Below are 24,415 nucleotides of genomic sequence, written 5' to 3'. Positions count from 1 at the left end.
TAACTTACATTTAAAGATTGCTAATGTCATTGCTTGGCCTGGGAATGCTTTTGCTGATGGTTTTTCTATGCCTTCCTTGTATTATACATGCAATCCAAACTCTCTTATGAGTTTAGTAATCCACTCCTCCCCCCCCCCAGAGGAACTGCTGCCAGAGATGGGTAACAGGGGGTGCCAGTCTGACTAACCTAAGACAGGGCCTGCAGCTTCACTCAGAAGAAGTTTCCGATGACAGGTAATGCAGACAAGGTGATCCACCCAACCTAAGATAGACGGGTTTGCTTCTTTAAACAAAGACAAAGGAGCCAACAGTAAAGTTTTTTTTTGGGTCCGGTCATGGGGCCTGAACTTTGGGCCTGGGTTTCTTACCCAAAGTGTCCCTTGCCTTTTTTTTTCCAGTTCTGAGACTTGAACTCAGGGCTTGGGTACTGTTCCTGAGCTGCTTTTGCTCAAGGCTAGCACTCTACCATTGGCGCCACAGCTCCACTTCTGGCTTTTTCTATGCATGTGCTGCTGAGGAATTGAACCCAGGGCTTCATGCATGCTAGGCAAACACTCTACCACTGAGCCAACTTCCCAGCCCTCCTCATCTCAGTCTCCTTTTGTTTGATCATCATATATGCTGTTAGAAAACAAAAATGGAACACTGTAGTGATGCAATCTCAGGAGACTGATATCAGAGAATCAAGGTTCAAAGCCAGCCTGGTGAAGAAAGCCCATGAGATTCTCATCTCAAATTCTTATCTCTATTCTCTGGTGGTAGAGTGCCAGTCTGGAATAAAAGAGCTCAGCAAAACCACCCGGGTCCAGAGTTTAAACACCTGTACTGGCACACAAAAACAAAGAAAATAGAATGAGACATTTGTGTGCAGAAGATTCTTTGGCAATAATGGCCATATTTTTCTAAAAATGTTTTCATCCATAGTGACCCCATTTGGAGATTAGAGTTAAGCAATTCCTTAATATTCCTGAAAGCAGGGTGATGAGTGATCTCTTTTCATGCCTGGTCCTTTCTGAGGAGGTAGCTTCATTATCTAATTCCCTACTCATTTTCATGGCTATCACTGATGATTTTGAAGCAGAAATTTGTCACTGTACTCAGGAGTGACTCCTCACCTTGGGTTTCAGGTCTACCTCATTTCATGTGACTCCATTCCTTACCTGGACTATTTCGGTCTTGCTGAAAATTTTTCTGCGCTGTTCTTGTCTGTTTCATGAACATGCATTTGCCTTTCTGTGTCTGACTTCTTGGATTTTCCACAGCGATCTGTAGTTCTAGAGATGTGGCAGCAAATGACAGGATTTCCTTCTTGTTCCTGGCCTAGTCTTACTTTATGATGGAAATAGGTTACATCTTCCTTTTGTGTGTGTGTGAAACATCTTTTTTTAAACAACAAAGCAGAAATGCAACACAATTTTAAATATTTGTAAAATTAGGTCACAAAAAGGATGCAAAATATTTGCAGTGTGACAATTACATCTTCATATAGTTAAAGTCATTTATGAAACCTTATACTAACACATAAGATTATCCCATGATTAAAGTAGTTCAAATTTAATAACCATAAGCTATATTAGTGGATATCGTTTCCTCGTATAATATCTTAATATTACCTCTGATATTGATTTCTTTACCAAATGGAATTTATGAACTAAATTTTTAGAAATTGTTATGAGAATGACTAAAATTCTACCAACCAATTAGTTGCCTTTACAGAGTGAGATAAAAATACTGAGCTTACCAATTATTATACATATAAAATTCTCTCATTCATGATTCTAATACCAGTACACTCTTCAAGGAATTTGGTAACAGTTAATTGACTAGGTACAACAAATAAACCTTGCAACCAAACCCTAGAGCTCGAATAGCATAGCATGTGGTGTATGTAAGATCAGCAAAACTTAACCAAATTTCATATATCTAGATATATATTCCCTAGAAGATCTGTTCTGTGCCAGAAACAATATAAATCTGGAGTGAAAACATTTAGAGTTTGTTGCTACTTTTATCACATTATTTTTTACCTATTTCTATGTATTCCTCTCAGTCTATCTACTTCTAATCGATACATAACAAAAATTCTTTTTTTTGGGGGGGGGGTCCAGTCCTGGGGCTGAACTGTAGGCCTAGACGCTGTCCCTCAGCTCTTCAGCTCAAGGCTATTGCTCTACCACTTGTGCCATAGTGCCACCTCCAGCTTTTTTCTTTTTGCAATTGTGGTGCTGAGGAATCGAACCCAGGGCTCATACATGCAAGGCAAGCACTCTACCACTGAGCCACCTTCAAAGCCCATAACTAAAATTCTTATCTTTTCAGATAGCAATTGGGTTATTTGGTGCACAAGCAAGTTGGTTTTTTGTTTTTCAACAGATCTCAATTTGATAATTTAGTTTCAACTTAAAATCCTCTTTATAGCCCAAATCTGTTTTTGAATGGTTAAAGAGAAACCATCACTCCTATCTTATTATTAGAAAGTACAACTGACAAACTTTAGGCAAGGTTTTGGTTAACTTCAGGACTTACAGATCAGATTACTGTCGGGTGATTACTACTCAAAGCACTTTTACAAATGTGAAACTATCTTGACTTAGGAGAAGGTAAATGGAGAGGATGAGGCAGATGGAGGAGAGGCACACAATGGTGAACAGGTGCATACATAAAGCTGAGCATTCAGTACATGATTTTCATCACAATTTCACAACATGGTTATTTTCTTGTATATCTTACTAAGTAAGTGTGTAGTAAAAGAATAAGCCTATATATCAAAGAAAATTAAATAAAACATTCATCTTCAAGTTTCATAAATATATGCAATTCTAATTATAAAGTCTGTACAATACATCTGCATATTTTCTTAGACTAACATAATACACAGACTCATGGAAGTCTCCTGTTAAGTAGATAATTTTGGCTAGATATGAAATTATTTTAATAAACATTCAATGAAGCCACAAACAAAGGTACTGTAATCATTGGAATCTTCCAAAGTTTTAAAGGGGGGATAGAGGGATGGTGGGGGAAGGGATGGAGAGAAGGAAAGGGAGAGAGAGAGAGGGAGAGAGAAGCAGCAATTCCGTAAATGAGAAGGGAACTCAATCCCTTACTTTCTTTTTCTTTTTGCATCAGTTGTTTGTAAAACACTAGAAGCAGACAGGAGGTTTTCTATATATTGTCCAAAAACTTGGTATTCTGATTTTAGCTTCAGTTTTCTTCCTTAACTGCATCTACTCTTGCTGAGAGATCTTCAAGTGTGTGTTGGAGTTCCAACACTTGATTAATGTCGTGCTTTTCCTCCAGTTCCACCTGATTTTCAGCATCAACAATCATCTCAGCGTTCATCATCCTGGGCACTGAACTGGGCCTCATACAGAAAAATCCTGATGACAGGTCCTCAGAGGCACCCGGGGGGACGGGATCTCAAGATCATGCCTCTGGCCAAGGACTCCAGGATCGACTCAATAGGCTACATCTTCTTTATGCATTCATCCACAGTTGGGCCTATGACTCCAGTGCCCTGAACCTCTTCAGTTACTATTACATCTTCATATAGTTAAAGTCATTTATGAAATCATATACTAACACATAAGATTATCCCGTGATTAAAGTAGTTCAAATCTAGTAACTGTAAGGTATATTAGTGGATCTCATTTCCTAGTATAATATCTTATTATTACCTCTGATATTTGTTGAGAGCCGACAGTAAAGCTCTAATGTCAACTGTGCTCAGTTGAAGGCACGTACAAGGAGCTGGCTTACTTAAAAAACACCAGGTGCCCGGGAGTTCATCCCTAGAGATCTCATTTGGAGATTAGAGGTAAGCATTTGATGCATATTCCTGAAAGCATGGTGAGGAGTGATCTCTTTTTATGCCTGGTCGTTAATGAGGAGTTAACTTCAATCTCTAAGTTCATACTCATTTTCATCATTATCAGTGGTGATTTTGAAGCAGGAATTTGTCACTGTGCTCAGGAGAGGATCTGTAGTGACTCCTGACCCTGGGTTTCTCGTCTACCCCATTGCATGTGACTCCATTCCTCACCTGGACTGTTCTGGTCTTGCTGACAATTCCTTGCCCTGTTCTTGTCTGTTTCAAGAACATGCATTTGCCTATCTGTGTCTGACTTCTTGCATTTTCCACAGCAATCAGTAGTTCCACAGGTGTGGCAGCAAATGACAGGATTTCCTTCTTGTTCCTGGCTTAGTCATAATTTGTGATGGAAATAGGCTACATCTTCTTTATGCATTCATTCACAAGTGGACCTCTGACTCCACTGCTCTCAACCTGGCCAACTTTGCTCCAGATGACCATGTCCAGTGTCACTTGTTGGGAGCCGACAGGAATGTTTAAAGGTCATCTTGACCCCAGTGCTCACTTGAAGGCACGTACAAAACACCAGGTTTTGGGATTGCATTGCTATGTCTGCAGAGTTTGTTTTACTTTCTACCAGTTAACCTTGTCTTGTTTTTACTGCACTCTGTTTTTACTGAAATGTTCCTTGTTTTTCTGGACTATTGTAACCTTATGTTACCTCTTGACTTCTAATAGTATATGTTAGGGAAAGTTAAAAATAAATGTTGCTGCATTCTTGAGCTGCAGACCTCCAGACCCCATCCTTTGTGTTATGTCTTTATTTTTCTGCATCCTTGCCCCATAATTCAGGATTCCTTTTCGTTGCCGGCAGGCTCTGGCAAGTGGCATCCTTACAGGGACCTGAAAACCTGGGATCAAGGCAGAGGACCCCGCTAAGATAAGAGGCCTTCCAGAAACTTAAAATAGACAGCAGGAGAGAGTATAGGCGTGAGTAAGAAACTATGGGGCAATTAACAGCTGCACACTGTATGTGCAGGCTTTCAATGGTATGCTTCACGCTCCAGGAGTGAAAGTTAGACATAGTCAGTTGAATGTTTCTTTCACTTTGTTGAGGAAGTATGCCCCTGGTTCCGGGAGGAAGGAACCATTAGTTTAGAAACTTAGCAAAAAAAAAAAAAAAAGGTCAGATAATGTGATGTTAGCAAAATGAACCCTTAGATATGTATTTTAATGTTTTTTTTCTTTCTTGCATGTGTTTCTAATGCATTTATAAGATTATTTCTTTGTTGCTTTGTATGTCCCTCCCCCACAGTATAACCCCTGCTTTTACTATATTTGATGTCAGTATAACTTGTGGAGGAGATGGGGAAAAACAAATCATTTAAGGATACAGGTGGACCTGTTGCAACAATGAGAAGCACAAGTTGTCATGTCGAAAACGAGCTGTACAATGTTGGTGCGGGGGGGGGGAAGGATTGGGACTGGGGAGGGAGGGGGGAGGCTGGGAAGGGATGTGAAGAATAAACAAAGGAGGAAGCTGCAATGCTTGGTAAGAAATGTATGCATTATCCTGCCCATGTAATTGTAACCCCTCTGTACAGTATGTTCACAAATAAAATAAAATAAATTAAAAAAAAAAAGAAACTTAGCCAAAAAAAAATGGAAAAAACGATTCAAGGACACTATGATGCAAATGGCCTGTATGTTAAAACATTGCTGCTTTGTAATTGTCTGGTATCTGTGTAGCCTGCAGGTTCTGTATTGGGGTTGGCAAGAGGTCTTGGCAGAAGCTCTATAAGACAAGCGACTAGGCTGGTGGGAGACGTCCCCCGGGTCCCCATCAGGGTAAACTATCCACTAGTGTGGACAATTGGGCCCATCTGTTTCTGGCACTTTCTGTTTGACAGTCTACAACGTGTATGTTGTAAATGTGTTTGGTCTCAGTGTTTGTGTGTATGTATTCTGGAATTCTTGGAATGTTTCTTCTCTCAGATTCATCCTGATGGGAGAGCCCAGAGGAGACTGGCTAAAACCCACTTTTAATAATATCTGTTTCTCTCTAGATCTTTTTTACTTACACTTTAAACTGACCCCTGTTTTCTACCCTTCATTGACACTTCCTTCACCCTCTCTGGATCCAATAGTAGGGGGAAGGTGCAGAGTGAATAAACTGGAGGATCTAACAATAACTTAAAAGGGCTGGCAGGAAGAACTCGCAGCCGGATGAGAATGCCACTGACCACCTGCAAGTGACACCAGCAAGATCTTAGCCTCAAGCCTTGGCCCAGGGGGTCTGAGTATGGGGGGGGGGACCTGTCAGGCTGAGAGGACGGCCACTAGGGACTTATTTCCCTTGCCCCAAGATGACTGAGAATTCTCCTCCACCTTGGAAGGCCCCTGGGTCAATGTTTGCAGGAATCTAAAAGAAAAATCCTCCAGAGGTGAGTAGAGGAGTTCGAGTCTCCTGGTAAGTGGCTTTGAATGCCAATTGTGAATGGTGGTGAGATGTTGCCCCATTCACTGAGACTTAATTTTGTCTTTGTGGCCACTTGTTTGTCTTGTTTACTTAGGTATGTTTTCTGTTTTATGTTTTCTGAGGTAGGGATAAACTGGGGGCCCATTAGCCCCCAACTCAGCCTTTGGTTGTTGTCTTGTCTAGTTCTGTTTTAGAATTGGTACCAGTTTTAAATGTACGTATAACTGATTTTATTATTTTTTATTTATTATTATATATATATATTTTTTATTGTAAAGATACTATACAGAGATTTACAGTTACATGAGTAAGGTAATGAGTACACTTTCTATTGAGCATTTTTACCCCCTCCATTGTTTTCCCCCCAGAATCTTTTCCCTCCCTACCTTCCCTGAGGTTCTTTTTTTTTTGATTGTGATTAAGTGATTACATAATTTCCCGAATTTCACAGTATTGTGGAATAGTGATGCTCATTTAAAGTCACAAGTTCATTCTAACTTTCCTGGAGCAAATTGTCTATCACAGTCTATAACATATATCGGTTTATACATGTTATACACCATACATGTGATCAGCAGCATGGGGATATTTAGTAGTGGTTCGACCAGATGAGTGGGAGTTCTTTGTTTCTTAAGTCTTGTTAGTTTTGTCTTATCACCTAACATTTTGGATTTAGCATCCACTTATCAGGAAGACCATGTACCATTTGTCTCTCTGTTCTTGGCTTACCCCGCTCAACATGATTCCTTATAGCTCCATCCATTTCCCTGCAAATGCCATTATTTTTGTCATTTCTAATGGCTGAATAATATTCCATTGTGCATTGATACCACAATTTTTGGATCCATTCATCTGTGGTGGGGCATCTGGGTTGTTTCCATATCCTAGCTATTGTGAACAGTGCTGCAATAAACATGGAGGTGCATGTGTCCTTGTTTATTGGTTCCTGTTGTTCAGGGTAGATGCCTAGAAGTGGTATGACTGGGTCGTAAGGGAGGTCAATTTTAGCTTTCTAAGGACCCTCCAGACTGCTTTCCAAAGTGGTGGTATAAGTGTAAATTCCCACCAGCAGTGTAATAAGGGTTCCTCTTTCTCCACATCCCCTCCAGCATTTGTCATTGGCTGATTTGTGGATGTAGGACATTCTGACTGGGGTAAGGTGGTATCTCAGGGTTCTCTTTATCTCAGGGTTGCATTTCCTTCACCACCAGGGATGATGAACATTTCCTCATGTGTTTCTTTGCCATTTTTATTTCTTCATTTGAGAAGGCCCTCTTTAGTTCTCTTGCCCATTTAGTAATTGGTTTGTTAGGTTTGGGAGGGATTAGTTTCTTGAGTTCCCTGTATATACAGGATGTTAACCCCTTGTCTGATATATTGCTGGTAACTATTTTTTCCCAATTAGTTGGTTGTCTTTCTACCTTGGTTGCGATAGATTTGGCTGTGCAGAAGCTTTTTATTTTAAGGTAGTCCCATTTGTCGAGTGTCTCTCGAATTTGTTGTGACCCTGGGTCTCTGTTCAGGAAGTACCTTCCTGTGCCTATTAATTAGTTCAAATGTCTCTCCTCCTCTGTCCTGCAGTAGTTTCAGAGATTCAGGTTTGATATTAAGGTCTTTAATCCATTTTGAGTTGATGTTGGTGCATGGTGATAGGCTGGGGTCCACTTTTAGTTTTCTGCATGTGACCGCCCAGTTTTCCCAGCACCAGCGATTGAAGAGGCTGTGTTTCTTCCATTGTATGTCTTTGGCTCCTTTGTCAAATATCAGCTGGATGTAGGCCTGTGGATTTATTTCTGGATCTTCTATTCTGTTCCATTGGTCTTTGGGTCTGTTTTTGTGCCAGTACCATGCTGTCTTTGTTATTATAGCTCTGTAGTAGAGTTTGAAGTTCGGCATGGATAGCCCTCCCATATTGTCTTTATCCCCTAGAATTGTTTTGGTTATTCTAGGTCTTTTGTTGTTCCATATGAATTTTTGGACTGTTTTCTGTATTTCAATGATGTACATCATTGGGATTTTAATAGGAATTGTATTGAATTTGTATATTAATTTTTGAAATATTACCATCTTTACTATATTAAGTCAGCCTAACCAAGAGCATGGGAGGTCTTTCCATTTCCTAGTGTCTTCTGCAATTTCTTTCTTTAACTTTTTGTAGTTTTCATTAAATAGTTCTTTTACATCTTTGGTTAGGTTAATTCCAAATATTTTATTTTTTGGGAGGTTATTGTGAATGGGGTTGCTCCCTTTATTTCCCTCTCTTCTTGTACATTGTCAGTGTACAGGAAGGCACTGATTTTTGTGGGTTTATTTTGTATCCTGCTATTTTGCCGAAGTGATTTATGATTTCTAAGAGTTTGGGGATGGAGTTTTTGGGATCGTGAAGGTATAGTATCATGTGGTCTGCAAAAAAGGATAGTTTAAGTTCTTTCCCTATGTGGATCCCTTTAATGTATTTTCCTTGCCTTATTGCCCTGGCTAAGTGTTCCAGGACTATATTGAAGAGGAGTGGAGACAGTGGGCATCTTTGCCTTGGTCCTGATTTTAGGAGAATTGGTTGTAGCTTTTCCCCATTAAGTATAATATTGGCTATTGGTTATAAATGTACTTACAACTGATTTTGATTTTTGCATGCTTTAAGATCTGTGTGTGATTTGTATGTTTGTGAACATGTTTTAGATAAGGATTATCGGCATGCTGTAACTGCTGTGGACCAGGTTCTGTCCGGACGATGGAGGATACCTAGGGGAGGAACCTGGAATAGGATGGGGAGATGGCAAACAGACAACTCACACACATTAGGAGTGGATGCTGAGTGCTGAGTGCTGAGTGCTGAGTGCGATTTAATGCAGAGGATAACAAACTTTTATAGCAAAAAGTCTCCATAAGAAAGGGCAAAAGGTTACATAATCTTGCTGCAGGGCTTCATTCTTGGGCGGTCACCAGCTGGTCGCCTGAAAGGGCAAAAGGTTACACAACCTTGCTGCAGGGCTTCATCCTTGGGTGGTCACCAACTGGTCGCCTGATAGGCACTTGTTTCCGGTTTTACCTCTATTTTTAAGAAATACAATTGGTTTCGATGATTGTCACCAATTAACCACTACTTTTTTCTATAGAGGCCTTAACTGTCCCAATAAGATCTTTCCTGTTTCTTCTTTAATAGTAAGCACCATGGAGGCCTAGATCTAGCAAGTCTCTTAACAAATGAAAGAGAGTAACAGGAAGTTCTTTCTCCTAAGTAGTTATCTCAGCAATTGCCATACATTCTTTCTGTTCTAGCCACGCCTACAACTTTTTGTAAATCTCTTACAAACAATTCCTTCTGCTGAAGTGACTTTGTGAAACCCCCAATACTTTTATATTTGCTTATGGCTTGTCTACTAGCCTCCATAAGAGGGGTTTCAGGGTAGCACTTAACTCTGGTGAGTTAGTCATATTTTTAAGACACTCATCAGATATTGGAGACGTCAACACTCTTAAGAAAGAGCTTTGAATAAGGGAACGTTGACAATGAGTAAGTACAATGAGCAGTAGAAACAGTAAAAGATTAATAGGCACTCTTATGAGGAAAAGATAGGCAGAAACACATCTTTTCCCAGGGGTTTTTCCAGCCTTTTCCCAGGAGTAGGCCTCTTAGAAGCCCTATTCTCCGAGGTAGACTTCGGTGAAGTCCCAAAACTTGGAGATAGGTTTCTGTAAAGCCCCATTCTCTGAGGTAGACTTCAGTGAAGTCCCAAAACTCAGAGATAGGTCTCGAGGCCCCTATCATGGTCTGATAGATGGTTTCCCATGCTAAGCAGACTCTACTGGGGTCGGCGTGGCATTTGCCCCTTTTTTTTTTTTTTTTTTTTTTTTTTATAAATAGACACAGAAGGCTTAGTCTTGTAACCATCTCTGACAGATGCAGTCTCCACACTTGCACACCTACAGCTGTTAACACTATTCTTTATGCCTTTAAAAATTTATTTTATCTATTTAGCCTCATTTTTCCAAAACTGACTCTGGACCCTTGCTCTTAAAATGGGGGTAGAAGGGCTAAGGTCAATCTTCTGTAACTTCTTCAAGCTGACTTTAGGGGCATTGATCTTACCTAGCCAGGAACCTATAACCTTAGCCTATTTTACAAAGAGGCTATCAGGGTTAGATGTCATTAACAACAATATTTAACTTTTGACAACTGCACAGACCTTTTCTCTGGCTACAGCAGTGTAGCTTCTATAGCACTCTAGTTTGCAAAAAGCATCTTTTTAGATGGCTTAGGAATGTGATCTCTAATGATCCCAAATAATGCCTAAGACAGATATCAATAGAAACACTCTCTCAGGTTTACAAACTTATTCCTGGGCAGATGAATTTCATGTAACTAGTGTCAGCTCAATAGTTACTGCCAATTAGAGCTTTTGGCACATAAAGGGGTTAAGATTTAAACTATCTCCCACATTTTATAACATTAGCTTTTTACTATCACAGAGGACTGGCAAGTTCCTGTCCCTTACAAGGTAGTCATGAACATTAGGCATGCTTCCAAACTATCTTCCTATGACCTCCCGGCTCTGACCAGTTTTGAAGGGCCATGCACAAATGACTCTAGGATCTGACATTTTTGCCATCCAAGCAGTGGCTTACTGCCTCTGGATGCTCCTCCATTGTTTTTGTCCCGGGAGTGTCTTCTCTACACTGGATAAATGCCTCATTGGCATTTTCCTTACCTGGTTGCTGGACTTGAACTCGGGGCCTGAGCACTGTCCCTCACTCTACAGCTCAAGGCTAGCACTCTGCCACTTTGAGTCCCAGACTCGGGGCTTGAATGCTGTTCCTTAACTCTTCAGTCCAGGGCTAGTACTCTGCCACTGTGAGTCCCAAAGTATCTCTGCTTGCTCTTTCAGTACTCTGTTGGCTGAGTAGAGGTGACAGTCTCACAGGGACCTTTTTGTGCCCGGGCTGGCTTTGAACCAGTTTGCAGATCAATGAGTCTTACAAAAGGCCACTTTACTCCAATTAAAAGCAACAAGGTGGTCAACATAGAAGTAGCTTTTAAGCATGCACTTACCTGACACTTATTAAGAGTCAAAGTTACATCTGACAAACTTGTAAGAATCCTCTGTGCTTTGCTCTGGACTTTGCTGGAAACTTAAAAAACCTATAAGAGCAAACTAGAATAGCAATTATTTTGGTAATCCTAATTTTTTCTTTTTCTCTTTTTTTATTTTTTATTTTTTTGCACATTGAGGCCAATGTCAAGAATGATTTTACATTTAAACTTTATATCCAAAAATCCATTCCCTATTTTTTTAAACCTCTTATTAATCACCTTTAATATTTTATACTTTAGTTTTCATTTGCATTTTGAAAAGATCCCTTGAAATCTTGAGGCCAAGTGTCACTCATTGTCTCTTGGCTGCTTGTTTTAAAACAGACACACATTAAAAATTTTAAACTTAAATGACAATTTTCCTTAATGCAAGAATTACAGTCACCTTTACTATACCACAAAGCTAGATTTAACATCTTTATAACTTTTAAAAACATCCTAATTGTAGAACATAATTGAAAGTAAGCCACATTATACAAATAACTTTTTGCCCTCTTTTTAAGGCCTTCCTAATTTTAATGTTAACACATCCAAGGAGACGTTTTTCCAGTACTAATCAGATCATCACACCACTCATTTTAACCATCATGTTTTCAGTGTCTATCTGCAGGGAAAAGAGAGAACAAAGATGGGCCACTCAGCCCCTTCTATGGAATGGGCACACACTCAATCCGACTCTTTAGGGTTAGATGAACTGCGTTTGTGCCAGCTTGCCTCACCATGCGTGGACTCCTCCCAGGGCCTGTCCTACCATGCATGACCGGCTGAACTGCACTTCTGCTTGTTCACCCTTCACCCCTAAAGATAGGTCTTCTGTTGGTTTCTAAGTTTTTCCCCGTCTCTTCTCTTGGTTCTCAAATGAAATACAGTTTTAGATAGACAGAACAGGTAACATCTTTGACAGTGTTAAACTAACCTTTACATTTAAATTTTTAATATTTATCCCAAATTTTAGCCAAGGGAATTAAATCCCGAACTGCCAATGCATTTTTGTTAAGCCAGATAACTTGATTACAGTATAAACAGTCTTATGCATTTTAAAATATTAGTTTTTAAAATACCAGATTTTCTAATTTACAGGTTAAAGAACCTTTTAAAAAGCCATTTAAAACAATGTGAAGATTTTTAAAATTTTTTGGTAATGTCCAAACCTCATAATCTTTTGAATTTTAAATTTAAACTCACCCAATTGTTACAGCATGCTGACAATTTTTTATCTTTGAACACGTTCACAGACACACACAAAACACACAGATCTTAAAGCACGCAAAAATCAAAATCAGTTGTACGTACATTATTTAAAGTTTTCAAACAAAAATTTAAGATAGTATTTCTTTTAAACTAGGTACCTTTGTTGGGCTTCATTTTCCCAGAGCTTGCTTATCTAGCAAGGCAATTCACTAATTAGTCTTTTGAATCTCTGTACTGTTCTCATTCAGCAAGCTGAAACCAGAGTTTGCTGAGTGAGCCTGCCACACTCACCCAAATCTTCCCTACCTCAGAAAACATAAAACGAACACACACACTAAACAAGACAAACAAGTGGCCACAAAGACAAAATCAGGTCTCAGTGAATGGGGTGACATCTCACCACTTACCAGGGGACTAGAACCCCCTCTACCCTATTTCGAGGACAGCCCCACCCAGGGGTTCCAGGGGACGTCTCCCACTGGCCCCGCTGGCAGTCTTATAGCTCATCCGCCAAGATTCTCCGCCAGCCCCAAGACCACACCTGCAGGCTTTCACCATTCCTGAAATATGAAAATTGTATCAAATGATCTAACTGTTTCTTATTCTCTTGGGGAGGGGCTGGTTGCCCCTCTGTCCGTTTTTTGTTTCCTCTTGAAGAGGAGTTCCCTCTTTATGGAACTTAGATTTACATTCACTTTTTCATTGGTTTCCTTTTTCCATTTTTTTTTTGTTTGTTTGTTTCCTCTCGAAGGAGGAGTTCCGTCTTTATGGAACTTAGATTTACATTCACTTTTCCAATGGTTCCCTTTTTCTGTTTTTTTGTTTCCTCTCGAAGGAGGAGTTCCGTCTTTATGGAACTTAGATTTACATTCACTTTTTCAATGGTTTCCTTTTTCCTGCGGGAACCAAGGATTAGTTTGTTCTCCCACTGCTGCTGTGGAGTATATGTTTTAAAATAGAGACAAACTATCCTTATTCTTAGAGGATGAACTCCCCATGATTTACTCGTTATCTTTCTCAGCCACAACTGAGGGGCCTGCAGCACCCCAACGAGCTTCTGACTACTATTCCAGGTGAAAAGAAATGAGAGAGATGCTTACCTCCCAAGGTTCCTTGACTGAAGAGACTGCTTCCTGTCCCGCTTCGAGCCCCACATTGGGCACCACCTGCCGCGGACCGGGTTCTATCGGGATGATGGAGGATACCTAGGGGAGGAACCTGGAATAGGATGGGGAGATGGCAAACAGACAACTCACACACATTAGGAGTGGATGCTGAGTGCTGAGTGCTGAGTGCGATTTAATGCAGAGGATAACAAACTTTTATAGCAAAAAGTCTCCATAAGAAAGGGCAAAAGGTTACATAATCTTGCTGCAGGGCTTCATTCTTGGGCGGTCACCAGCTGGTCGCCTGAAAGGGCAAAAGGTTACACAACCTTGCTGCAGGGCTTCATCCTTGGGTGGTCACCAACTGGTCGCCTGATAGGCACTTGTTTCCGGCTTTACCTCTATTTTTAAGAAATACAATTGGTTTCGATGATTGTCACCAATTAACCACTACTTTTTTCTATAAAGGCCTTAACTGTCCCATTAAGATCTTTCCTGTTTCTTCTTTAATAGTAAGCACCATGGAGGCCTAGATCTAGCAAGTCTCTTAACAAATGAAAGAGAGTAACAGGAAGTTCTTTCTCCTAAGTAGTTATCTCAGCAATTGCCATACATTCTTTCTGTTCTAGCCACGCCTACAACTTTTTGTAAATCTCTTACAAACAATTCCTTCTGCTGAAGTGACTTTGTGAAACCCCCAATACTTTTATATTTGCTTATGGCTTGTCTACTAGCCTCCATAAGAGGGGTTTCAGGGTAGCACTTAACTCTGGTTAGTTAGTCATATTTTTAAGACACTCATCAGATATTGGAGACGTCAACACTCTTAAGAAAGAGCTTTGAATAAGGGAACGTTGACAATAAGTAAGTACAATGAGCAGTAGAAACAGTAAAAGATTAATAGGCACTCTTATGAGGAAAAGATAGGCAGAAACACATCTTTTCCCAGGGGTTTTTCCAGCCTTTTCCCAGGAGTAGGCCTCTTAGAAGCCCTATTCTCCGAGGTAGACTTCGGTGAAGTCCCAAAACTTGGAGATAGGTTTCTGTAAAGCCCCATTCTCTGAGGTAGACTTCAGTGAAGTCCCAAAACTCAGAGATAGGTCTCGAGGCCCCTATCATGGTCTGATAGATGGTTTCCCATGCTAAGTAGACTCTACTGGGGTCGGCGTGGCATGTAACAATTGGGTCAGTTGAAGTTTAAAATTTAAAAGGTTATGACGTATGGACATCACCAAAAATTTTAAAGAATTTTCACATAGTTTTAAATTATTTTTAAAGGATTCTTTAACTTAAAAAATTAAAAAATCTGATATTTTAAAATGCATAAGGCTGTTTACACTGTAATCTATTTATCTGGCTTAACAAAAATGCATTGGCTGTTTGGAATTTAGTTCCATTGGCTAAAATTTGGGGATAAATAATAAAAGTTTAAATATAAAAGTTTGTTTAACACTGTCAAAGACATTCCCCGTTCTGTCTGTCTAAAAGTGTGTATTTTCATTCAAAAACCAAGAGATGAGATGGGGACAAACAAGTCGTTTAAGGATTCAGGTGGACCTGTTGCAACAATGAGATGTCATGTCATGTCAAAACCAGCTTTACAATGTCGGTGTGGGGGGGGGAGGGGGGTATAATTGGGTGGGGGAAGGGGGGTAAAATTGGGTGGGGGGAGGGGGGAGGCGGGGAAGGGAAGTGAAGGGTAAACAAAGGAGGAGGCTGCAATGCTTGGTAAGAAATGTATGCATTATCCTGTCCATGTAATTGTAGCCCCCCTGTACAGTATGTTCTCAAATAAAATAAAATACAATTAAAAAAAAAAAAAGAAAAGGAAAAAACTTAAAAGCCAACAAAAGACCTGTCTTTCGGGGTAAGGAGTAAACTGGCAAAAGTGAAGTTCGGCTGGTCATACATGGTGGGACGGGCCATGGGAGGACTCCACGCATGGTGAAAGAGGACAAGCGGCACAAACTCAGTTCATCTAACTCTAAAGAGTGAGATTAGTTGCATGCCTATTCCACAGGAGGGGCCAAATGGCCCATCTTTGTTCTGTCCTTTTTCTCTAAAAATAAATACTAGAAATATGATAGTAAATATTAGTGATGTGATGGTCTGATTAGGATTGCTAAACTGCCCCTTGGACTTAAAAAGAAGGTTAAAAATGTATTGGTATAATGTGACTTGCTTTCAATGATGTTCTACAATTAGGATATATTTTTAAAAGTCATAAAGGTATTAAGTCTAGCTTCCTGGTACAAGGATGGTGATTGTAATTCTTGCTTTAAGGAAAAATTGTCATTTGAGTTTAAAAGTTTTAATGTGTACCTGTTTTAAAACAAGCAGCCTAGAGACAAGTTGCGACACTTGCCCTCAAGTTTTTAAGGAATTTTTTTAATGTAACTAAAAACTAAAATATAAAATAATGAAAGAGATTAATAGGAGGCTTAAAAAAACTAATGGATTTCTGGATATAAAGTTTAAAAGTAAAATTATTCTTAACATTTGCCTCAACGTGGAATAATTAGGATTACCAAAATAATTGCTTAATTGATATTCCAGTTTGCTCTTAGAGGTTTTTTAAGTTTCCAACAAGCCCAGAGCAAAGCACAGAGGATTCTTACAAGTTTGTCAGATGTAACTTTGGCTCTTAATAAGTTTCAGGTAAGAGCATGCTGAAAAGCTACTTCTATGTTGACCACCTTGTTGCTTTTAATTGGAATAAAGTGGCCTTTTATAAGACTCATTGATCTGCAAACTGGTTCAAAGCCAGCCCCTGCAGAAAAAGGTCCCTCTGAGACTGTCCCCACTACTCAGAAGAGTTGCTTTGGGCCTCATAGTGGAACAGTGCTTGCCTTGAGTTGTAGAGATGAGGGACAGCACTCAGGCCCGCATTCATGTCCAACAACCAGCTAAGGAAAATACAGATAAGACATTTAACCCAGTGTAGAGAAGACATTCCTGGGACAAGAGCAATGGAGGAGCATCCAGAGACAGGAATCCACTGCTTGGATGACAAAAATGTCAAATCCTAGAGTCATTTGTGCATGGCCCTTCAAAAATTTGTCAGAGCCAGGAGGTCATGGGAAGATAGTTTGTAAACATGCCTAATATCCATGAGTATCTACTTTGTAGGGACAGAAACTTGTGATAGTACTAAAAAGCTAAAGTTATAAAATGTGGGGGATGGTTTAAATCCCAACCCTCATATGTACCAAAAGCCCTAATTGGAAATAACTTTTGAGCTAATATCAGCTACATAAAGTTTATCTGCTCAAGAAAAAATTTTGTAAACCTAAGAGTGTGTTTCTATTAACATCTGTCTAAAGGCCTGCACAGGTGACCTAGGCATTGTTAGGGTCACTAGAGGTTACATTCCTAAAGATGCTTTTACAAACCAAAGTGCTAAACAAGCTACACTGCTGTAGCCAAAAAAAAGTCTGTGCATTTGCCAAAAGTTAAAATATTGTTCGTAATGACATCTAACCCGGTAACCTCTTTGTAAAGTATACTAAGTTTATAGGTTCCTGGTTAGGTAGGATCAACACCTCTGAGTCAGATTGAAGAAGTTACAGAAGATGAATCTTCACCTATCATCCCCTTTTTTGAACAAGGGACCAAAGTCATAAAAAAAAAAAGTGACAAAATAGACCAAAAAAAGACCTGAAAAATAGTAGTACAGGCCTGAGCCCTCTATATCTGCCTAAAAAAGTCAGCCTTATTTAAAAAAACTATCTAGTTAAAAAGGTTGTTATCTTGGTAATTTGTTTGGGTTATCGTCTAAACAGTCTTAAAAACTAGTGGGGCCACAGCCTGCCAAGTCCATGTATTACTTGTATCCTTAACCAGTCTGTGTAGAAATTTTTAGCCCTGAAAGAGGTGTGACAGTCCCTTGGAGCCACTGAGAGACCCTGCTGCTGCTGCTGCTGCTGCTACAGCCTGACAGTCACCTGGAGGACATCTACATCTTTACCCTGACCACCTCCAACATGGAAAAAGTACACTAAATTCCTGTCTGATTCCATTTTTTTGGATGGCTTCACTTTGTCCATGTTACCATATACCTACTCTCTAATTTTCTTATGGCTACTCCTCTTACTGAGGAGACTAGCAAACATTGTATTGCTCATTCCCTACATTGCTTTGCCACTATGGGACTTCCTAAACATATTAAAACTAATAATGGTCCGGAATATGTTGGACAAGCTTTTCAAACGTTTTATAAATCTTACCAGATTTTTCACTCTACAGGTATTCCCTATATTCCACAAGGACAAGAAATTGTTAAACAATCCACCTGGCTATTAAAACACCAAATTTTTAAATTAAAAGGGGAGAATAATACACCTTCTCTCCTGTTAATATTCTTCTCACACTTTATTTGTACAAAATTTTTTAAGCTTAGAATGTAATGGCCTTTCTGCAGCACAGCGGATTTTGAAAAAAAAAAAAAAAAAAAAAAGAAAGAGAGCAAAGAGCTTTTGCCCAAGTTAAGTAAAGGATCCTTTCACAGGTGATTGGCATGGGCCCGATCCGGTTTTAACATGGTTTCAAGGACATGTTTGTGTTTTTTTGCAGAAAGAAAATAAATTCCTCTGGTTGCCTTAGCATTGCATTAGGATTGTGGAGGCTCATTCAGATGACACAAACGCTGACACATTGGGCTTACATGCCAGATACCCCGATTTAGCACCCTACAACTTGGGAGGGAGTTGAAGTACTCATTCACGTCAATAGATCAGCATACAATACAGCCCCAGATATCTTCATCCAGCACAGCAAGATGGGAAATATCTCAGCTTCAGACATTGGAATTCCTTTTTGCTTTACCACCAGCTCTACAGTCTTCATTATTGGCTGTATTATAATGCTATCCATGACTCATAACATTTGAATCCCAGACAAAAATCAAATGTACAATATACAGATGACATCTTTACCAACTGAACACCCAGTGCATGCAAATTCTTCCCCATCGTATATGATACCCCGTTGCATTAATTCTTCACAAATAGTATTATCTACAGGAGAGCCTCATCCAATAAGGTACAGCCATGTACAGCAATTTGTTACCAATATTTCTGGAACTAACTCTCAATTAATGGACTGGTCTGGAGCTAATCTTACTAATAAGTACAATCTTGGACTGTGGTGGATGAATGGGCATCCTCAACATCATGTTTGGATGCTGGAGGCTGCACTCAACAACATAACCTGGCCCAATTAATCCTTTTTCAAATATATTATGAGTTGTGTATCACCACCCCATGTCATTATGTATGGACCATTTAATAGCTCTGAAGGAGCTAATTTTTTTAATTTAATTTAATTTTATTTGTGAACATACTGTACAGAGGAGTTACAATTACATGGGCAGGATTATGTGTACATTTCTTACCAAGCATTGCAGCCTCCTCCTTTGTTTACCCTTCACATCCCTTCCCAGCCTCCCCCTTCACCCCCAATCCCAATCCTTCTCCTTCCCCCCTTCCCCCCCCCCACCGACGTTGTAAAGCTCGTTTTGGACATGACAACTTGTACTTCTCATTGTTGCAACAGGTCCACCTGTATCCTTAAACAACTGGTTTTTCCCCATCTCCTCCACAAGTTATACTGACATCAAAATATAGTGAAAGCAGGGGTTATACTGTGGGGGAGGGACATACAAAGCAACAAAGAGATAATCTTATAATTGCATTAGAAACACATGCATGAAAGAAAAAAACATTAAAATACATATCTAAGGGTTCATTTTCCTGACATCACATTATCTGACCTTTTCCGCTTGACTCATACATATGCTAGATATTACAAATAAGGGAAACCATGGGACTTATGCTTCTTTGGGCCTGGCTTACTTCACTTAATATAATTTTTTTCCAAGTTTTTCCATTTCCTAACAAATGGGGAAATGTCATTCTTTCTGATGGAGGCATAGAATTACATTGTGTATATATACCACATTTTCTTGATCCATTCATCTACTGAGGGGCATCTGGGTTGGTTCCATATCTTAGCTATGGTAAATAATGCTGCAATAAACATAGTTGTGCTAGTAGCTTTAGTGTGGTCTTGTTTGTAAACATTTGGGTAAATGCCCAAAAGTGGGATTGCTTAGTCATAGGGGAGTTGTATGTGAAGTCTTTTGAGGAACCTCCATACTGCTTTCCAAAGTGGTTGAACCAGTTTACATTCCCACCAACAATGAAGTAAGGTTCCTTTCTGTCCACATCCCCTCCAGCATCTGTTGTTGTTAGAGTTCTTGATTTTTGCCATTCTAACTGGAGTGAGGTGATATCTCAATGTTGTTTTGATTTGCATTCCTTTTATGGCTAGGGATGTTGTCATGTGTCTATTGGCCATGAAGGAGCTAATTATTTTAATGTCATCTGTTCTAATTGTTCTTTTACTAATTGCTTGTATAGTGGCATAACTAAATCCATACTTATTTTTAGGCAACCATCTTTTGTTATGCTTCCTTTAATTATTTCTAAAACTTGGTATAAAAATTCTGGCATTCAGGTGTTAAGACAATTGAAAGAACTAATGTGCCCTCATCGATTTGTTGGGCTACTTGTAGCTGATGTTTTGGCCTTTATTTTGTTAGGTGCCTCTGCAGCAGAAGCTGCTGTGACACAAAACATACAAACAGCCCATTATCTTAATCAGCTGGCTCATAATACTACATAGTCCCAGCCTCTGGACTCTAAAGTGGCAAAAACTGCTAAAAAAAAAACTGTTTAAACAATTTCAATGCTATATCCCTTCCCTGACTTATGTCAAAGGATTGCTAATGTCATTCCTTGGCCTGGGAATGCTTTTACTGATGGCTTTTCGATGCCTTCCTTGTATTATACGTACACTGCAAAACTCTCTTGAGAGTTTAGCCAGCCAGCTACATAAGATCAAGCTCCATATAAATAAACTCCCCCCCGAGAGGAACTGCAGCCAGAGATGGGTAATAGGGGGTGCCAGTGTGACCAACCTAAGACAGGGCCTTCAGCCTCGCTCTGAAAAAGTGCCCAATGACCGGTAAGCAGACAAGGTGATCCACCCAACCTAAGACAGGCAGGTTGGCTTCTTCAAACAAAGACGGGAGGAGATATTGTTTAGTTTACCAAATGGAATCTATGAACTAAATTTTTAGAAATTGTTATGAGAATGACTAAAATTCTACCAACCAATTAGTTGAATTTACAGAGTGAGATAAAAATACTGAGCTTACCAAATATTATACATATAAAATTCTCTCATTCATGATTCTAATACCAGTACACTCTTCAAAGAATTTGGTAACAGTTAATTGACTAGGTACAACAAATAAACCTTGCAACCAAACCCTAAAACTGGAACAGCATAGAATGTGGCGTTTGGAAGATCAGTCAAACTTAACCAAATTTCATGTATTTAGATATATATTCCCTGGAAGATCTGTTCTTTGCCAGAGACAATACAAATCTGGAGTGAAAACATTTGGAGGTAGTACCTACTTTTATCACATCATTTTTTTACCTATTTCTATTTATTCATCCCAGACTTTCTACTTCTAATGGATATAAAACCATTTTTTTTTTGGGAGGGTGGGGGGCGTGGGGTCTGTTTATGGGGCCTGAACTCTAGGCCTGGGCGCTGTCCCTCAGCTCTTCAGCTTAAGGCTAGCCTTCTATAACTTGAGCCATAGTGCCACTTCTGGCTTTTCTTTTTCTTATGTGGTGCTGAGGAATCAAACCCAGGGTCTCATACATGCAACATAAGCACTCTACCACTGAGTCACCTTCACAGCCCATAACCAAAATTCTTATCTTTTCAGATAGTAAGTGGGTTATTTGGTGCAAAACAAGTTGGTTCTTTGTTTTTAAACAGATCTCAATTTGAAAATTTAGTTTCAACTTAAAAATCCTCTTTATAGCCCAAATCTGTTTTCAAATGATTAAAGAGAAACCATCAGTACTATCTTATTATTAGAAAGTACAACTGATAAACTTTAGGCAAGGTTTTGGTTAACTTCAGGACTTACAGATCAGATTACTGTTGGGTGATTACTACTCAAAGTACTTTTACAAATGTGAAACTATCTTGACTTAGGAGAAGGTGAATGGGGAGGATGAGGCAGATGGAGGAGAGGCACACAATGGTGAACAGGTACATACATAATGCTGTGCATTAAGTATATGATTTTGGTCACATTTTCACAGCATGGTTACTTTCTTGTATATCTTACTAAGTAAGTGTGTAGTAAAAGACTAAGCCTATATATCAAAGCAAATTAAATAAAACATTCATCTTCAAGTTTCAAAAACATATGCAATTCTAATTATAAAGTCTGTACAATACATCTGCATATTTTCTTAGACTAACATAATACACAGACTCATGGAAGTCTCCTGTTAAGTAGATAATTTTGGCTAGATATGAAATTATTTTAATAAACATTCAGTGAAGCCACAAACAAAGGTACTATAACATTTGGAATGTACCCAAGTTTTAAAAGGGAGAGAGAGGGAGGGAGGCAGAAGGGACAGAGAGAAGGAAAGCGAGAGAGAGAGAGAGGGAGAGAGAAGCAGCAATTCCATAAAGGAGAAGGGAACTCAAACCGTTACTTTCTTTTTCTTTTTGCATCAGTTGTTTGTAAAACACTAGAAGCAGAAATGAGGTTTTCTATATATTGTCCAAGAACTTGGTTTTCTGATTTTAGCTTCAGGTTTTCTTCCTTAACTGCATCTACTCTTGCTGAGATATCTTTAAGTGTGCGTTGGAGTTCCAGCACTTGATTAATAAGTCGTGTTTTTTTCCTCCAGTTCCATCTGATTTTCAGCATCAACATCCATGTCAACGTTCATCATCCTGGGCACTGAACTGTGCCTCAGACTGAAAAATCCAGATGAAGGGTCCTCAGAGGCACCAGGAGGGGCAGGATCCCAAGAACAAACATCTGGCCGGGGACTCCAGCACTGACTGACCAGGCTACATCTTCTTTATGCATTCATCCACAGTTGGGCCTTTGACTCCACTGTTCTGAACCAGGCTGACTTTGTTCCACACAAACATGTCCAGTGTCACTCATTTCTCTGCAGACACCATGGAGCTTCTGGGTTGTTTTTTGGCTGTGGCGAATAGTGCCACAATAGATATGGTGTTCAAGGACCTATATATTCTTGAGAATATGCCTAAATATTTAATTTTCTATTGTCTTTTTTTTTTCGGTCAGCTGTAGGGTCTGAAATCTGGGCCTGGGTGATGTTCTTCAGCCCTTCAGCTCAAGGCTAACACTCTACCACTTGAGCCACAGCAACACTTCTGGCTTTTTCTGCTTAGGTGATGCTGAGGAATTGAACCCTGGTCATCATGCATGCAAGGCAATCAGTCTACCACTGAACTACCTTCCAAGCCCCTCATTTTCTATTCTTTTTTTGTTTGTTTGTTTGGTCATGGGGCTTGAACTCAGCCTGGGCACTGTCCCTCAGCTCTTCAGCTCAAGGCTAGTGCTCTACCATTTGAACCACATTGCCACTTCCAGCCTTTGCTGCTTATGTGGTGCTGAAGAATCAAACCCAGGGCCTGCTGCATACAAGGCAAGCAGTCTATCACTGAGCCACCTTACCAGATCATCATTTGCTTTTGAAGAAAGGGTCTCCACTGTGTAGTACAGGCTAGCCTTGAACCTAGTATGCCTCAGCCTCCTCAGTGCAGGAATTTCAGGTGTACATCACTAAGCCCAGCTGCATTTTTTACCTAACTGTTCATCAGTTCCATTGTGATCCCAAAGAGATGCATAATGCCTTGATGAGAGGCTCATCTGCAGGGAAGTTTTCAGTCACTCTAGGCTTCCTGGGGCATAGAAACATTCTTCACCTCAATGCAGCTTCTTGGTCTGCCAAGCTTTGGGAAATGAGGCCTTCTGTGCCCACCAGGGTTAGCTGGTCTCAGTGATGTCACTGCACTCAGCACACATGATGTCATTGTGCTCTGTGCACTGGAGCTAGGCAGGAGAAGCACACAGGGGAGGGTTTGCAGTCTGATGCTGTGGTCACAGTTGGAGCCTTGAGGTTAGGACACTGTCTTCCCAGGCTGGCCTAGGCTGGTGTCCCTTGCTCCCAGCCTGGTTTCTGCAGGGGAGTGTCTCACTGCTGTTTTCTCCCTTCATGTGCACACACTACGAGAATTTGATGCACCTGTTCTCTGGGGTTGTTGTGACAAATAGCCTCACCTAGTGGCTTACATTTGCAGCTTCTATGGGGATCTACTCTGCACTCCTCTCCTCACTTCAGGCCCAGTTATGCTTCTTGATTTTCTTGGGTTTATGAATGTATCCTCAGCCAACCCCTGCCTCTCTTCCTAGACTCTGCCCTCTGTGTACTGAGGTTCTCCAGCTGGGGTGCTTAGGAGGACACTGTGGTTGGCTCTAGGACCCACCCTTAATTCAGAGTAAACTCATCATGGGATGTTGAAACACTCACCCACAGACACTACTTTCCTATTCACCAGCACTGGCTTGGGACTGGGAAATAGCTTACAGACCATGTACAAAGAAAAACGATATTCCCTGACTTTTCTTCACATTTCCACCGCAGTCAACAGAAAAGCTATGGCCCTGAATATTTGAGTATTTCTCCCCAGTAGCAAGCAAGCATTTCCTTTTTTTTTTTTTTTAGTCTGAGACTAGGACTTGAAGTAGGTATGTGATGATTTTGCTCATTGGCAGGCTTTCTACCACCTGAGTCATAACTCCCACCCTGAGCAT

The 24,415-nt window shown here is 40.0% G+C and overlaps 2 pseudogenes; one reads left to right on the top strand and one right to left on the bottom strand.

Annotated features, from left to right (window-relative positions):
* Positions 1-24,415, top strand: part of LOC138812428 (serine/threonine-protein phosphatase 2A 65 kDa regulatory subunit A alpha isoform-like) — a 91,704-nt pseudogene that overhangs the window by 13,730 nt on the left and 53,559 nt on the right.
* On the bottom strand, positions 22,271-22,517 carry LOC138812509 (short coiled-coil protein B pseudogene; annotated as a pseudogene).

The sequence above is a fragment of the Dipodomys merriami genome, unplaced genomic scaffold (assembly GCF_024711535.1).
Source record: "Dipodomys merriami isolate MVZ:Mamm:240054 unplaced genomic scaffold, mDipMer1.0.p SCAF_57, whole genome shotgun sequence".
In the NCBI taxonomy this organism is placed as follows: Eukaryota; Metazoa; Chordata; class Mammalia; order Rodentia; family Heteromyidae; genus Dipodomys; species Dipodomys merriami.
The sequence above is the reverse complement of the archived record's forward strand: the minus strand, read 5'-3'. Positions and strand labels throughout refer to the sequence as shown.